The following is an 18233-nucleotide window of genomic DNA, read 5'->3' as shown; positions in this document are numbered from 1 at the left end:
TCTAGTTCCTCATTTACGAATTTTCAGAATCAGATTGCAAGATCCTGGACTTTCTTTAGGCTCTAAATATCATAGAACTGATAAGGGCATATACTGAACACCAAGATGTTGATAGTCATCACAAAGCCATGGCTTGGGGTGGTAGATTGAATCACTGCCCCAGTCTTTCCTAGTTTTTGGTTTTATGATCCACTCAGAGAGGCTCCACATGTCTCTCAAGTAATTTTTATAATATTTAACTATCCAAATCACTGAGAAACTCATTTTAACATGTCTCCTTGAGTTCTTGTAATAACAACAATAACAACTTTTTTAACACTTGACAATCAACAAATGCTTATATCCATTATTTTCTTTGATTCTCACAATAATCCTGTCTTTGGTTTATAAACGAGAAGGCAAATGCAGGCAGAGTGTCTGATTTGCTGAAGTCATCCAGCAAAAGGAAGGCTGAAGCCAAGCCAAGGTTGTCAGGCAGGATGGTCATGCGGGACCAGTTGTGAAAGCCCTGACAGCAGGTCACAGCGTCTCCATTTTATTGGGTCAGCAGCCCAGATACCTGAAAGAGACAAGTTACCTGATCAAAGTGGAGAGAGATTCAAATCAGGCAGGCCAGGTTGAGAGGCCCCTCAGGATCCCAGAGAGATCTGATGGCGGCTGCCCTGAGATGGTGGCGGCATGGTGGAGAGAGGGAGTGTTTCACTCCTATCTTTCAGGGAATCCTGAATCCTGCAACCAAAACCTCTTTCTTTACTTTGCGCCATGAAGAAATGCAGACTAGCCCCAAACTAAAAACCAGCCTCCTCCTGTGTGTTATGTTCAGAGGCAGAACGAAGTCCCTTCTCACCTCCTATTTCTTCATGAAACTTTCCTCTTGGGGTTCCCTTTCCAACCTTGGAGTGGTTCTCATGAGTATTAAGTACATCAGCATGTCTCTTATTCCCCGCCTCAGGCTGGAAACTGGAATCCAAGAGGCACAAGAAGGTTTAGGTGAGTTTTGTGAAGCTGCCAAATCTGATGGGCTAAATTTTCATTCTATTTATTTTATGGATTTCAAAGCTTCATATTCATTTAACTGTGAAGACAGAACTATTCCCAAGTTATTTGATAGGACAAAAACTGCACTGTGGGCAGCAGACTTTGTCCAAAGCCTGAAAAACAACTAAGGAGTAAAATGATCTTGCATTTCTTAGGATCCTCCAGCAATGAAGCGGCAGGGGGCGGAATCTGACCCATCATGGTAGAGCTGAAGGCATGAGAGATAGATATGCGGGTGCCTCAAAACACACTTGAAGCTGGTGTATTAACTTCACACATTGTTTGCCATACACAGCCATTCTCACCTCCCTGGTGCTGCTGCAACAGGCATAAGTTTCAGTGGCCACACCATCAGGCATCTTTGATGTGTGAGATGTTGATTCAGAAATATTTTAGTGCAGAGCATTGGATTCCCTGCAAGGAATTCAGAGTGCACCAGGGTACACAAGGGTCTGGAAATACCTGAGCAGTGCAGGGGCATGGAAGATCAAGACTAGGATAAAGGAGCATTGCAACCATCCCTGGCACAGAGACTTTGGAGATTAGAAAATACTTAAACTCAAATTTAAAAAGAGGACTCTTTGCCCATTGGTCATGTCAGAGAGGTGATTCCATGCTAAGGGAATGAAAATTTGAGGATGGGCAGAAATACAAGTGAGTCTGGCATGTTTCGTAAATCCAAGTGGTCTAATAATGTTAAGTCTTCCACTTGCAAGGTTGGGGGGGAAACACAATGAGGCAGCTAAGCTAGAGACTGTTAAGGAGAGTGTCCACAGAAGGCAGTGGTTTAGCATGGGCTTTCAGAGCCTAAGCAGAGTGAGGAGGGTACCTGCCCGAGAGAGAGGGTGGTGATGGTGTGGGACATACATGATTGAAACATATGTAGAGGATTGATCCAATAAGTAATGGTATTAAAGAAAATGGGACCTAGGTTTTGCACTGTCAGAGAAGGGAGTGACAAGTATAGGAAAGAGAAAACTAGAATCAACCCTATGGTGCTAAATTAAAATAGGAGTTATCATTGTGAAATAGAAAGAAAAAGAGAGAAATGAGTGGAGAGAGAGAGAGAGAGAAAGAGAGAGAGAGAGAAAGAGAGAAATGTTTTAAGGCAAACTAATATTAAAATAAATATTAGTTTTACCAGATATTGACACTCCTGCCAGCTGTTTTCTGCTGGAAATTTTCTATTAATTTATAAAAGTTTATTAGTCCTTTCTTATGTTGTCTCCAATTGATTGTTAAGCCCATCAGTTAATGTTTTACATCAAATATTGTACTTTATAGTTCCAAAATTTTAATTTGGTTCCTTTTTATAATTTACATTTCTCTATTAAGATTCCACATCTGTTAATTTATTATCACTACATTTTCCTTTATGTACTTGAACATATTTATAAAGCTGCTTTAAAATTCTTGACCCAACCTCTGGGTAATCTTAGGATCAGTTTTCATCAGCTATGTTTGCATAGATTGCATTTTCCTGCTTCTATGTTTGTCTTTAAATTTTTATTGTATTCTAGACATTGTAATGCTACATTGAGAGTCTGCATTTTGTGGTTTTTCTTCAGAGAGTGCTAAGTTTTGTTATCATAGACAGTTAATTCGCTGGAAGATTAGATTGATTCTTTTAAGGTTTGTTGTTAAGCTTTGCTAGAGTAGTTCTAGAGCACTCTCACTCTAGGATGAGAGGAACACTGCTTCCCAGATATGGTCTTTCTGGGTCTCAGTTGAGGTCTTCTCTCTACTCTGGATGATTGGAACACCTATATTTCTGAGCACTGTGTATCATCAGTGATCTCTGCTCATCTCATAGCTCTCCAGAAGCTGTTTTTGCCAAAGGTTGGGTAGTTTTGCCCTAAACATGCATACTTTAATTCCTTCCGGTGTCTTAAGGGGACTGATACATAAATTTCTGGAGCTGCTCTTTTTTGCAGCTCTGTTCTTTCTGTTATCCTGAAACTTCGTAAACTTTAAACTCTAATTTCTGCCTCGCCAGCTAAGCAAACCTGCTATGCTCTGCTTGAATTCCCCTTTCCTAAGTCATGATTCAGGAGTAGCCCCAAACATAAAGTCAAGATGATCACATGTTTCACCTCCCTCAGGCATCCCCCTTAATCCAACGCTCTGTGCTGAAATATTTCTGACTCAAAACCAACAGAAGCGATTTCCATGGCTAGTTTTGTCATTGTAAACATCAAGCCCATTTCTCACTTCCCTCCTGTGGGTTTAGGGAGGATTTAGTTAGGTTGATCACAAATGGAAACTTTGAAACTACTTGCAAAGTTGCCTAATGTATCACAAGGCAATGTGGTAGGTTGGCAGAGCTGGTACTTCTCTAATAGACTGAAAGTCTCAAAATTAGAGCTATAAAATTCGAGTTTAGTTTACTCTAATTCCACTACATATGTCCCAGGCACTGTGCTAGCTGCTAGAGGTACAAAGGTGGATGAAATGTGACCAGTGCCCTGAAGGATATGGTCCTGCAAAGAAAAATGGCAAGTACTGTGATGGAGGTCTCCAGGGCAACTAGGGTGAGAGCACAAATGGAGATGACCCATCTAGCTTAAAGAGGTCAGCAAAGGTGCTAAGAATGTAGAAGAAGATGATGAGTGAGTTGGGGTTTCAAGGAAATACAGAAGTTGTTCAGGCTGACTGAAGTAGGCAGGGGAAATAGCTGGTGAAAAGACAAAGAAGTTCAAGCCAGGTGGCAATTTCAGTCACAGAGAGGACGACCTATACTATGGCTATAGCATATACTGGCTATACTAAAGTAAATAGAGTATACAAGCTATAGCAATGGGTGCAACACAGGATTATGTCAGGAGATACAGTCAGAGAAACAAGGCTAGCCAAGATTACAACACAACTTTAGGTCATATTCAGGCTAATAAACACAGGACTGTAGCTATTGGAGCTAGAATCGTACATAAATTAGTGGCAATTATTTATGGTGTGAGGTTCCATCTCCATTCTCCACTATCCAGATCCCGTCTGAAGTTTCTAGTCCTATATAAGACCTTTGAGACCACCAAAACTGAAGCAGAGAAGGGAGCCAGGGTGGCAAAGGAATTCAAAAGCATTTTGTTCTGGTATGGTCATGGAGATAGGCCTTCCTATCATTCCTTTGTAAAGGAAACAGCTCTATCCTTAACCCTAGGCTGTTTTATCCTAAAGAAAGTTATGGCCAATCATGAGTTTAACTATCTGACTCAGGGCAGTTAATTCACAGGCTCATTTTGCATTTACGAGCAGGTGTCTTTAGGTTGGGCTCTCTGGGAAACAGGCTCTGAGATGAAAATATCTATGCAGAAGGTTTACTGTGGTGTACTGTCAGGATCAGCAACCAAAGCGATAAAGGAAGCAGAATTGGGCAGAAGGCAAGGTTAACTTGTCATACAGTTAAAACAGACATCTCAGCTGATTCCATGGGGAGTGCAGAAGTTGACAAGGCCCTTCAAAGACCTTTTATACTTACGCAAAGGGCCAGGCTTCTGTTCCCCATCTCAATCAGTCATTAGATACATTTTCTCCCATGGGAAAGAAAAAATCCCCCAGCGTGATCCAGCTGTGAGCTGTCAGCTGACAACCCTTCCTCTGGGACATGTGGGTGCTGCATCACTGCTTCCGTCGCAGATAACCTGCTCTGGAAAGTTCTGCCCAGGGGAGAAATGATAATTAGCCAGACTATTCAGACTCCAGAAATGAGCAGTAACATATGGCAAGGATCAGCCAGGTGCTATAAACAACTTGTTTGATAGAAAGCAGGAACCAAGAGAAACAGAATGTGTGAGGAGCACGTTTATCCCCTGAGAGATGTTGAAGAAACTGGGAATGTTTATCTGGGGGGGAGGGCGGGAGGGGAGGCGGCAGAGAAGACTGTGGAGGGACGTGAGGCCCACCTGTAAATAGCTGAAAGGCTGGCAAGTGGAAGAAGCCTCTGGAATGTTCCTCAGCACCTCAAGGGGTTGCATTTTAGGTGAAGAGTGTCCCAGCAGTCAGGGCTCTAAGTTCTCTCCTCACCTGCGAATGGGGCTGCTACTGACACCACACAGGTCTTTGGTGGGAGGTGGAGCTGAAGGCTTGTCAGGACCTGAGTCTCCGCAGGTATCCTGTTCCCCTAACAGCAGGCAGCTTCCTTGATGTAGGCTGCATCTGAAAGGTTAATTCCCTCCTCTTTGGGCCAGTTCAAAAATTGTAAGCATGACTACAGCTCAGGCAGTGATTCTCAAACCCGGCTACATTTGAAAAACTCTGGGAAGTTTAAGAATATAGTGCTCAGCTCCAGAGAAGTGAAATCATGATCTCTCAAGATAGGGATGGGTCATTTTTATTTCTGAAGGGCTCCCCAGATAAATCTGATATGTAAACAAAGTTGAAAAGCCTACGTCTGCCCTACTAGAGTGTTATTTGACTGAGAGGAAACGAGAAGGGTCATTCAAAGGATAAATGAAAAAGATTTCTGTTGCATAATGAGATCAATAGGAAATGATTAACCCCAAGGGAGGTAGCCTCGGCAAAACATAGCAAGCAAATTGATCGCTACAAGCAGGATCTGTGGCCCCAATGCTGACTGCATTGAATCGGAGGAAGTGAAGTTTTGTTTTGGCAAAGTGATCCATTGCTCTATTTTAGTGAAGCAATTGGCTTATTGAGAATAGAGTTTCTTTAAACTTTCTCATGTAGCAGGGACTGTTCTTCTCATAGACAGCCCTTACACACTCTGGGGCTCTAATATACTATTAGGTTGTTTCAGTAACAAAAATAAATTATAAGTGTTGAAGAAAATGTGGAGATACAGAAATGTGTGAATATAGAAAAATATAAAGAAAAAACACCAAACTTTTTTCCAATTCCATTATCCAAAACTAGTCATTTCTGTAATCTTGCCAAAATATACATAGGTAACATATACACTCTTTGTGTATATGTGTGTACATACACATGCACATATATGTATGTATTTATCTGTCTATCAGACACTGTACTACTAAGCACTGTTGATTAATTATTTTGAAACCACAAAACAGTTTGAAAGGTTGTCTCACCTAGGATGACAATAACAGTTATTGTCATGAGGTTGTTGTGTATTAACATTACACAACACAACATTACACAACATATTAACATGTGGTAAAATGCTTAAGACAGTGCCTGGCCTATACTAAGGCCTCAGTAAATATTAGAAAGAGAAGAGACCAAGAAAGAGAGGAAAAGAGGGAGGAAGAGATAAGGGAATTTACCCATGTTAGAAAGAGGCTGAAAGAAGGTGAGGACTCACAGTTTGTTAACCTCAGCACCATTGGCATGCTGGGCTGGAAAATTCTCTGCCATGGGGGGGGCTGTCCTGCAATTCATAGGATGTTTAACAGCATCTCCAGCCTCTACAATTCAAGACCAGCAGCCTCCCTTCCTCTAAGGCATCACAGTCAAAAATGTCCTCAGACATTGCCCTGGGGGGCAAAATCGCCTCCAGTTGAGAACCATTGACCTGGATCAATCACATATGAATTCTTGTTCTTTTATGAAAAAAATACATTTTAATCAAATGCATGTGTAAAATATCACAGTTGAGATCCACACACCATTTTAAATTCTGCATTTTCGCTTAATGTCACATCATGATATTGCTCCTCATCATTAAACATTCATTATAAATGTCATTTTTAGTGGCTGCATTATATCCCAGGCTTCCAATGTACTGTCATTTTTATATTGTTAGACAGGGTGTTTCCACTTTGTGCTCTTACCGAAAAGATCATCTTCAAAATACATACCTACACACATGTAGGTCTTTGTCTACATTTCTACTTCTTTTCACTGGGTAAATTTTTAGAAGTGAAATTACTGAAATAAAGTGATCGAGATCCTGAAGAGTATTGACAAATATTACCACATTGATTTCCAAAACAGCTGTCCAAGTCAACACGCCCACCAGCAGTCATGTGGGTATTTGGAATGCATGAGATATGGGGACTGGCATGGTTTTGATTTGAACTAACTGAAGGTGTCTTTTAATCTACACTTCACAAAAGTCAAAAATAAAAATTAAAAATAAAAGACAACACATGCCATGTGGCAAGTGGTATTGATTACATCACAGGTGATGTAACTGTGCATAACTTCAATAAACTTCACAGTAAAGGAGATGGTTATGACATCAACTCTATTTCTATTCCGTAAGGGACTGAGGGAAACCTTAAATAGTCTAGTGAGGAAAATGTATCTGTCATTTCTAGAGAGTTACCAGCCCTGCTGGGAGCCACACGAACAAGTTGGAATTGAAATACAAGGTTGGTGGTCCACCTGGCCACATGTCAAGCTCAGAACCATGATGGACATCTGATTTCCATCCCACTTGAAAGTGATGTCCAAATCTTCTACAAGAGGAATTATGAAAGAATTTGAAGTAGTCTTTTTTTTTTTTTTTTTGAGACGGAGTCTTGCTCTGATGCCCAGGCTGGAGTGCAGTGGCGCCATCTCAGCTCACTGCAAGCTCCGCCTCCCGGGTTCATGCCATTCTCCTGCCTCAGCCTCCCGAGTAGCTGGGACTTACAGGCGCCTGCCACCATGCCTGGCTAATTTTTTGTATTTTTAGTAGAGACAGGGTTTCACCATGTTAGCCAGGATGGTCTCGATCTTCAGACCTTGTGATCCGCCCGCCTCGGCCGAATTTGTAGTATTCTAGAATTCTTATAGAAGGCAGAAATCTGCTGCTTCACTCCTCTATTTGGGGGGAAAACTTTCAGAATGGAAGGGGAACTCAGATCTACTTACAGGCGGCCATGAAACCCTGAGTCATCTATGGAAATTTCCAAGCCCAGATATCAGGTTTGCACCTGGGGGATGAATTCCAGCCTCTCAGAAGACTGGTCTGGCATAAGTGCTCTAGGACCCTCAGACACCAGGCCTCTCCCACTTATTCTTCATTTTCTATGGGAGGTCACATAGGCTTCTTGGACAGTGTTTACAATCAAGGGTGGAATAAACGAGCTAGCAAAGAAGACTGACTCGTCCAAGTGGGCTATTGGCACAACCCAACAAACCTGAACATACACATTCTGGATGTTCATTTGATAAGTAATTCCATTTCACAGACATTCATTAGTGTTAGTTTAATGTCTGTTGTAAGTACTATAGAGGATTAACACGACACTGTCCCCATCCTCCAAGAGTTGAGAAGATTTTTTAAAATATGCAATTATCTAGAATGTTAGGCACAAAGCTAAAAATAAGTCTATTATAAACAGAGTGCCCAGGGACTTCGTTGCAAAGACAAGAGATTGCAGAGCACTTAGCATGTGCCAGGCAGTGTTATGAGGGCTTCACACTGAGTCAATGCATCTCACTCACAATGCCGTTCTGAAACTGATGCTGTTATAGACAACTTGCCCAAGATCCCACAGCTGGTAAACAGAAGAGCTGAAGGATGAGCCCGCTAGCTGGATCCAGCATGATAGCTATGCTGTGCATGTTGCTTCTTGTTCACTAGGGGTTTAGGAAGAGCCTCGTGAAAGTAAACACAGCTCGTGGAGGTAAGCTCCTCGTGGAGCTTTCAGAGGTAAAAATTGAAGGACAGATCTCCCAGATAGATGGACTTAGGAGTTAAGCCAGATATTCGGTACATAACCAAGTAGGCAATAGGGAAGTCAATAAGTATTTTTGGGCAAGGGAATCATGTGATCAAAACTGAACTTTAACACAATGAATCTGGAAGGAATAAGTGGGAGAAAGGAGACACTGAAAGGTGGTAGGGAGATACGTATGATGGAACAGTTAGGCATGCGGCAGTCTTGGGACGATGGGAGGGTGGCTGTAAGATAAATACCAGGCTTTAATGAGCATGGTATTGTGTTGTGATTATCATACTAGCCCACTTATGTATTTATTCACCCAGAATACATATATACACACACACACACATATGTGTGTGTGTGTGTGTGTATATATATATATCACAAATGATCCTGGCACATAAAAGCTACTTAATAAAAACCTGATTTTCTGAGAGAAGAAATAAATGTCATGCCTCCAGGTTATCCAGTAAGTCTGCAATAGGATATTGTTCAATGCTCCTGTGTGTGTGTGCTTGTGGTATGTGTGTGTGTGCGCGCGCATGGAGTAAGAGCTGGAATTTAGCCCAGAGCTCCATGTACACAATTTTTTTTGCCGATAGACACTGGCTTCCATCTGTGATTCTGAAAACCATGGCCAAATTCGGTCTTTGAAGTACAGAGGCTCAGAGCTTGAATAAAGGTTGACATAGCAAGAGTCTGCAGGACATGGGCCTCTCTGAGCAGCAACACCCAACCCCTCCTAGTCATCAGAAAGTCTATAGCCCCAGAAGGACCTTTTTGATGCAGAAGTGAAACCCAAATTGTAGCTAAAAGAAGAGCAATGCAATATGATGCCTCCATGCTAGTGAGCCCTGCATGTGGGCAAACCAGGAACCCTCCTGCATTCCATGCCCATTCTGCCTGTGTATGGCAGTTGTTCCATCCCCATCTCAGTGAGCAGGAGCTGGATAATGATTTGTGCCCAGGATTGTTAGAAAGAATGACTTTGACTTCACATTGATCAGAGATTCAATGCAAGTTTTGTCTCTGATAAGCCACCAACTCTTGGGCAATGTATTTAATTCCCTCTGCCCTGGTTTCTTTCTTTTCTTTTCTTTTTTTCTCTCTTTTCTTTCTCTCTTTCTTTTCCTTTCTTTTCTCTCCTCCCTCCTTCTCTCTCTGTTTCTTTCTTTCTCTGTCTCTTTCCTATCTTCCTCTCTCCTTCCCTCCCTCTCTCCTTCCCTCCCTCTCTCTTTCCCTCCCTCTCTCCTTTCCTTTCCTTTCCTTTCCTTTCCTTTCCTTTCCTTTCCTTTCCTTTCCTTTCCTTTCCTTTCCTTTCCTTTCCTTTCCTTTCCTTTCCTTTCCTTTCCTTTCCTTTCCTTTCCTTTTCTTCTTTCCTTCCTTCCCTTCCCTTCCTTCTCTATTTCTATTTCTATTTCTTTCTTTCCTTTCTTTCTTTTTTGAGACAGTCTCAATATTGCTCCAATATTGTGCTCCAATATGACTGTACAGTGTCACAGTCATAACACACTACAGCCTCCACCTCCTGGGCTCAAGCAAACGTCCTGCTTCAGCCTCTCAAGTAGCTGGGACTACCACAACCAGCCAATTTTTTTTTTTTTTTTTTTGAAGAAACAGGTCTTGCGTGTTTCCCAGGCTCATCTTGAACTCCTGGGCTCAAGCAATCCTCCTGCCTCAGCCTCCTGAGTAGCTGAGTCTACAGGCAGGAGTCACTGTGCTGGGCTGCTTTGGTTTTCTTATTTGCTAACTCAGGATGACTTTAGCTTACAGGGTTGGGCAAGTGTGGGGCCAGTGCCTGGGAGCAAGAGCCTCCTCCAGTCATGCACCCTGGGTGCCTCACACGCCTCACGCTAGCCCCAGCCCTGGTGAGAAGCTGTGAAAGAACCTGGCATGTGAGGAACCACCATGGATCTTTCCATGTGACTGAAAGGAAGGAGGCATGTATTCTGGGCACACACTGTCAGGAGAGGATGAGGAGCTGACATCAGATACTGATGGTTCCAGCCCTAAGACAAGAGTGCCAGGAGATGCCCCTCAGCGCCCCATAGGTGGGAAGCCCAAAGGGTGGATTACAGGCAGCCCCTGACTAGACTTTTCAGAGAGAAGCCCCAGAGCATCAAAGTGAAAATGGTAGTATTCAAAGTCATCAGGGAAAAGGAAAGGTTACCTACAAAGGGATGGCAATTATATATTCAGTAGACCTTATATCCCCAACAACAGATGTCAGGAAAGATAGTGTATCATCGGGGAAATGCTGAGGAGAAATGATTAACAATCCAATATAAGCAATAAATAGTAGGTATCCATTTTTGAACACTTGTATGGTAACGTAGAGCTCTGTATTCGGCATAATGATTATTTAATAATGAGAGTTAAATAAAGACGTGTAGGAATACAAAAAATTCACTACTCGTTGGCCCTTACTGAAAAAAAAAAATCAGCAAGAGGATGGATCGGGGTGGAGAAAATACAGGTGATCACAGAAAGTAGTAAAATATAGTGGAAAGTACATTTAACAATTGACTTCAAGAAACTAATAATGATTGCTATTGTGTGTTTTACAGGTGGTGAAATTAAAATTAATAACAAAGAAGATACTGGGATGTTTAATAAGTAAAGTGTCTGAGATAATATGTGCCTTATGAGAATGATTGAGATAAATAATAAATGTAAAATTTGTTAGAAAAGTAATTGGTTGAGTGTGAATATTGGAAATAAAGTTTAACAGCACAAAGAATGGAAATCGTCATCATCTTGCAGTGAATGTAAGTATCCGGTACCTTCCTGTTAGGGGCTCTCTTCTAGGCATTAATGATACAGAGATGAGCAAGATGGAAAAGATTTTTTTTTCCATGGATTTGTTAATGTAAATTGTAATGTATTCCTAGAGTCACCTTGGTTACGTACGAGAATGCTGAGACCCACTTTAGTTTTTGTTTTGTTTTGTTTTTTCTAGAAAGAGGTGGTGCATATAAACTATAGGTAGAGTGTTATATGGGGAGGGACTTGCCTTTTGGATATGAGTTAGTTTATTCTTGCATTGCTGTAAAAAAATTCCGAGGCTGGAAATCTTTTCTGTCTCTACCAAAAAGAACCCCCAAATTAGCAGCTTATGGTAGATCTGGCTACATAGGAGGCTGAGGCGGGAGGGTTGCCTGAGGCCAGGAGGTGAAGGCTACAGTGAGTTATCATTGTGCCACTGTACTGCAGCCTGGGCAACAGTGAAACTCTGCCTCAAGAAAGAAAGAAAGAAGCCATTTATAAAGAAAAGGGGTTTCATTGGTTCACAGTTCTGCAGGCTGTACGGAAAAGCATGACTGGCATCTGCTGGCTTCTGGGGAGGCCTCACAGAGCTTTTACTCATGGCAAAAGGTGAAGCAGGAACAGCCACGTTACATGGTGAAAGCAGGAGGGGAGAGAGAGTTGTGTGGTCAGGGGAGTGGCACAGTTTACAACAACAAGATCTGGTGAGAACTTACTCATTACTGCAAGGACAGCACCAAGTCATGAGGGCTCTGCCCCCATGACTCAAACACCTCCCGCCAGGCCCCAGCTACAACACTGGGGCTTACATTTCAATGTGAGATGTGGGCAAGGACAAATATGCAAACTATATTAGGGTGCTTCCCTGATGGTCATGGAAAAAGAAAGTCTTCTTGATGAGAACCCCAATGCCACTGTCTTTAGCAATGAGCATATTTGATGTATTGTGTATGTCTTCATCCCATGGGTTTAGCATGAAGAGTTGCAAATAGCTGGGCTTTAGCACACAGGCACCACTGAGCGCTGGAAGATAAGAGATACCTTGGGCTGAGCAAGGGTGGTACAGCAGTCCTGGAGCAAACTAAAGCACAGAGGGACCTCCGGCGAGCAGATGTGTATTCAGGGCCCACCGCTTGTCTTGACCTTGAGCAAGTCAGTTACCCTTCTCTGTGTCTTAGTTTCCCGATCTGTATGGTCACTGCTTCATGAGATTGCAATGAAAATGATGATGGACCTGTTGATTCACGTCTTTGTAGGAGCTCCCCACTGATTAATAATGGGTGTCCAAATGCTGATTGGAGTCCCTCGAATACTTTTCTTATTTCTCGCAAAGTGCTTAAGGTCTTTGAAGGCATACACTGGTTCTTATTTGTGTTTGTGTTCCCAAGCATTGTTCTAGGAACATAGTCACTTATTAACAAATATTTTTTAATTGAACTAAAGTAAATGGAATGAAATTGGATTGAATTGACAAAGATGCAACCTAAACATGATATAATTAAAGAACAATAGGAGACCCCACCTCATTAAGGACTTCTCCCAACTTTTATAGAATTACAGAAATTCAGAGACGAGGGAGATGAAATTAGACTGAACACACAGTTATTGGGGACAAGCACTTCCTGAATAACCACTTTGTGCCTGACACCATGCCAGTCCGTCTCCCAAACACTATCTCATTAACTCCTAACAACACTCAGAAAAAAGCATTATTACCTTCATTTTATAAATGAAAATCCTGGGGTTCAGAAAAGCCAGGTCACCTGCCCAAGGTGACCTGAGGAAAGTGGCAGGGCCGGAGTAAAAAGCAAGCTTCTCGGCGGCTGCAGCCCCCTCTCTGCTTTCTCATTCAGCCCCAGGCTTGGGGAGGGGGGGTAACTCTTCTGTTTGTTTCTATTTGATTCTCTTTTGTTTCTTTGTGCCACATTGGCAAAGCTGTACTCACCATGCCTATTTTCAATTATAGCCTGCAAGCCTGTGCTTTGAAGAACATAATTTATTTTCCCAGTCAGACCAAATAGAAAACACAACTGTGTGTTTAAATACTAATTAACCTTTTCACATATCTCTCTCTCTTTCTCTCTTGCTCTCTCTCTTTCTCTCTCTTCTCTCATTCTTCTAAAGCAAAAGCATGTAACATGTAGGACAATTCTTGCCAATTTTTTTTCCTGGACTCTATCAGTTGGATGTCTGCAGCATATGGCTGTGAGGACTTCATATGACTGTGAGTCCTTTAGAAAGAGAAGACCGCCATGCATGTGGTCACCAATGTGTTTGTTTCTCTGCACTGAGAATTCTAAGTTCCCTTTACTGTAGAGTTTGCAGGGCCCATTTCAAGGATGGCTTTATTGGATTTCCATTAATATCATTCTCATTGGCCATATATTACTTTCTCCTGTCTGAAATCTCTCATAGTTTAAAAGACTTGGGCTCTGAAAGCAGACAGCCGGCCCATTTAAACGAACTTTATACATCCACATAAAGCAGCTTAAAAATTATTTCATTAGCATCTCCATGTCAGCATTTTAATTTTCTAATATTGCCATCCATCTCCCACTCAGCTGCAGTGCTCCTGTTTTCACAGCCATCTCCTCCTGTTCTGCATCTAGATCCTTGCATTGACCACTTAGCTTTGGAGTAGTGGTATCATCTTTGACCTCAAAATCTTTTTGGAATGCAACCATCTGCACTTTGACCCAATCTGAGTGCCCCATTCAGAAAACACCCCTTTATTCTCAGTACCGTTTTTTCGGTGGAATGTAATGACGTGTTTAATTTCGGATATGGTGAACTTACAATGCTTGAGAGGATAGAGTTGAATCTGTTGTTTCAAAGCTCCAGAAAGAAAGTGAAGAAGCCTAGAAGATAGTGTTGACATGGAAAGCAGAAAAAGGAAAGGCTTTCTTTCTTTCTTTTTTTTTTTTTTGAGATGGAGTTTCACTCTTGTTGCCCAGGCTGGAGTGCAATGGCACGATCTCAGCTCACCGCAACCTCCATCTCCTGGGTTCAAGCGATTCTCCTGCCTCAGCATCCCGAGTAACTGGGAATACAGGCATGTGCCACCATGCCCGGCTAATTTTGTATTTTTAGTAGAGACAAAATTTCTCCATGTTGGTCAGGCTGGTCTGGAACTCCTGACCTCAGGTGATCCACCTGCCTTATCCTCCCAAAGTGCTGGGATTACAGGCATAAGTCACAGCATCTGACTAAAAGTAAGGACTTTCTGTAAGAAAGGAATGGTAAATGGAATTGGATATCACAGAGAAGTCTGATAGAGTAATAAAGAGTTGTGTTTATCAGGTTTTGTAACAAAGCGGTCAATGGTTTCCCTTGTTACGGGGTCCCCAACTCCCAGGCCATGGACCAGTACTCAGACACCGAGCTCTGCCTCCTGTCAGATTAGTGGCGGCATTAGAGTCTCATAGGAGCGTGGACCTTATTGTGAGAGGGTGCACTTGAGGGATCTAGGCTGTGTGCTCCTTATGAGAATCTAACTAATGCCTGATAATCTGAGGTGGAACGGTTTCATCTCGAAACCATGCCCCATACTACAATCCGTGGAAAACTTGTCTTCCACAAAACCGGTCTTGGGTGCCAAAAAGGTTGGGAACCACTGCCTTATCAGACACATTTATGCTGGTAGAAGGATAAAGACACCAAATTGCAATACTTCACGAAGGAGTGAGAGGGGAAAAAGTGTTGCAGTAAAAGGTGTAGATCCTTATTTCAAAGAGCCTAGTACAATGCCTGGCTCACAGTGGACTCTCAGTAGATAAAAGTGAATGAATCAGGTAGAAGCAAGAGTCAGACCGATGGACAAGGACCCCAGTGCCTTCGTTTGAGAACATGTTCTGAGGATTTTTCTTTCAAAAGTAGTTCACAATCTAAGAATATAAGCAAGTATATTGGTAAAAATTGCAATATGACCTTTAAAATGTATGCAATCAAGCAGTAAACTGGGTGTCATGTACTGAGTCATAAGAAACTGAGGCTGTCTCTGTGCTTTATTTACAAGCAAATGGGTGAAGTTTTCCTGGTGTTAGTACAACCCCAAGGTCTGATCTTCAAGTCAAAATCTCCGTTTGACTAGTGGAGAGGTGAACTGTCTCTTGCTCTTAACTTACAACTATTACATTATGTAGAGGCTGGTATTCATTCATTCATTCGACAGATATAAACTGAGCTTCTACAATGTAGAAATTATTATGTCCTACCATCAGGTGACAGTGGCTGGAATGTGTAACTAAGAGAAAGACCAGAATGTGGGCATCTGTTGGGCAGAACATCTGATTCCTGGAAACAAAGCTACATTCAGATTTGTTGTTACTAGTTTGAAAGTTGCTGCTCATGAGCTGCGGGGTTAGGGGAGTTAGTTAGGATCTTAATAACTATGGACTTGGAGCAATAGTAGCCTGATGGCCCATGTTTGCCTAAAGATTGACCTTCTCAGTTGACCAGATACTGATTGACAATCACTCACATTTTGAGAACATTACTAGAGAAACCAAAAACCATTCTTATAGAAATTTCTTTGCAATGAAAGTCCAATAGCTAGTGATGCTGTGGCATGAGGGCAGAGATCACCCACATAGAAGGTATGAAGTCAATATTTTTGGATGCATGAATATATAGTGGGTTTCATGCAATGTGACAGTGAGATGGAGCCAGATGTTCACTTTGCTAATCTTATTGGTTCCAATTGTCTTTCTTTTGCCTTTTTTCCTTCTAACCTGGCCCAGCCTAGACTGAAATGGTCCAACTCAAGTCTTGCTGCCTGTCCATTCTCCAGAACTCCCAAGGGAAAGATGACGTACATGTGTGAATGTGTGTGTGCACATGTGTGTGTAGGGTGACCAAAAAAAAGACAATTATAAGTTCAAGTACCATCAAGAAATATCTACCAAAAATATCTTTGCCCTCATATTAAAGGTTAATAACTAAGTAATAAAAATTAAAAACTACAATAACAACAACCACGGAGTATAGGTTTGCTATCCTCATTTTACGGAGGAGGAAGCCGATTTCCAAAGAGAGTCAGTGACTTACCTGAGTTGCCATTATCAGGAAGTGGCAGGACCGTGGTTCAAACTCTGGCCAATTTGACTTCACATGCAGCAAATGTCCAATGCATTTAGCACTTAGTTTTCTCTTCAGTAAAAGAGGAGATTCACCTTAAAACTTCCTTTTAATCCTAGCAGTCCCTGAAAGAATGCATGTTGCTTCCTTTCCCTCAGTGCCTTGCATAGCATGGGGTCTTGCAGTGAGCGCTTGTGCATTTATTCAGGTGATTTACACAAGATCCAGTAGGTGGAGCTAGAGAGTAGACACAAACTTGTGTGGCTGATGAGGAGGAGCTAATATCTGGATATTGTCCTCACTCATCCTATTTGTTAGTTGATTTCCCTCTTCAGAATAAAAATCACTGCTATGAGCTAGGCTTGGGGTGAAAGGAGATGAGTCTCCCAAACCTGAAAGATTAAGGCTAAACTGGAATTTGCTACTTAAACTAAGCTCTAGGTATAATCTTCTACGAGAAGGGAAAATAAGTAGAAGAAACAAAAATACTTTGTTTTTCACAGGTAATAAGTATAGACTTACTAAAAGGTGCAGCCCTGGGTTTGAGTCCTGGTTCTCAATCTCTCTCTCTTTCTCTTTTTTCTCCTCTCCTCTCCTCCCTTTCTCCTCTCTCCCCCTTCCCTTTCTCTCTCCCCTCTCCCCTTCCCCAGTCTCTCTCTCTTGCTCTCTCTTTTTGTCTCTCTCTTTCTCACCGTCCTCACTCTTCTCTCTTTCTGTCTCTCTCTCTCCCTTCTCCTCTCTCTCTCTCTCTCTCTCTCTCTCTCACTCTCTCGTTGCTGTCGTTTGTTTGTTGTGAATCAAGGTCCAAATAAGGAAGTTCAAGACCTTGCTGTAGGCTGATGTTATTCTTTCTTATTCTTATTCTTCTTTCTTGTTCTTCTAATAGACTTCATGCTTTAGAACAGTTTAGATTTACAGAAAACTTGAGAAGATATTACAGATTTCCACGTACTCCACACCCAGTTCCCTCTATTTTTAACATCTTACATTAGCATGATACATTTGTTACAATTAATAAAGTGATATTGATACCATATTGCCAACTGGAGTCCACAGTTTATTCAGATTTCCTTAGTTTTAACCTAATGTTCTCTTTCTGTTCCAGCATTCATCCGAGATACCCCGTTACATTTACTTGTCATGTCTCTTTAAGGCTCTACTTGGCTCTTTCTCAGACTTACCTTGTTTTTCTTGAACTTGACTTTTTTTTTTTTTTTTTTAAATGGAATTTCGCTCTTGTCACCCAGGCTGGAACATACTCACGCAATCTTGGCTCACTGCAACCTCCACCGCTTGGGTACAAATGATTCTCCTGCCTCACCTTCCCAAGTAGTTGGGATTACACGTGACCGCCACTACACCAGGCTAATTTTGTATTTTTAGTAGAGATGGGTTTTTACCATATTGGCCAGGCTGGTCTTGAACTCCTGACCTAAGGTGATCCACCTGCCTCAGCCTCCCAAAGTGCTGGGATTACAGGCATGAGCCACTGCACCCAGCCCGACCTTAACAATTTTGAGGATGGTTCGTAAGATGTTCCACTACTGAATTTTTTTCTAATTTTTTTTCTCATGATTGGACTTTTTGGGAGGAAGAGTTGAAGTGCCATTTTCTTCACATCATATCAGGGTACACATAATCAACATGATTTATAACTGTTGATGTTTAACCTTGATCACCTGGTTGAGGTAGTGTTTGCCAGGTTTCTTCACTGAAAAGTTGCTATTTTTCCCTCTTTCCTGACTGTTCTCTTTAGAAGAAAGTCACCAATGTATGGTTGAC

At 41.9% G+C, this 18233-nt stretch overlaps 1 long non-coding RNA gene across 1 annotated transcript; it reads right to left on the bottom strand.

Moving 5' to 3' along the window:
* Window positions 1-334: 334 nt before the first annotated feature.
* On the bottom strand, window positions 335-16466 carry LOC112630746. Its single transcript, XR_003120928.1, has 4 exons — window positions 16422-16466; window positions 5059-5190; window positions 4514-4691; window positions 335-559 (listed from the first exon to the last, which is right to left on the bottom strand). It is a non-coding gene; the product is annotated as an uncharacterized LOC112630746 (long non-coding RNA).
* Between the last annotated feature and the right edge of the window lie 1767 nt (window positions 16467-18233).

Source organism: Theropithecus gelada, chromosome 8 (assembly GCF_003255815.1).
Source record: "Theropithecus gelada isolate Dixy chromosome 8, Tgel_1.0, whole genome shotgun sequence".
NCBI classification, from domain to species: Eukaryota; Metazoa; Chordata; class Mammalia; order Primates; family Cercopithecidae; genus Theropithecus; species Theropithecus gelada.
The sequence above is the reverse complement of the archived record's forward strand: the minus strand, read 5'-3'. Positions and strand labels throughout refer to the sequence as shown.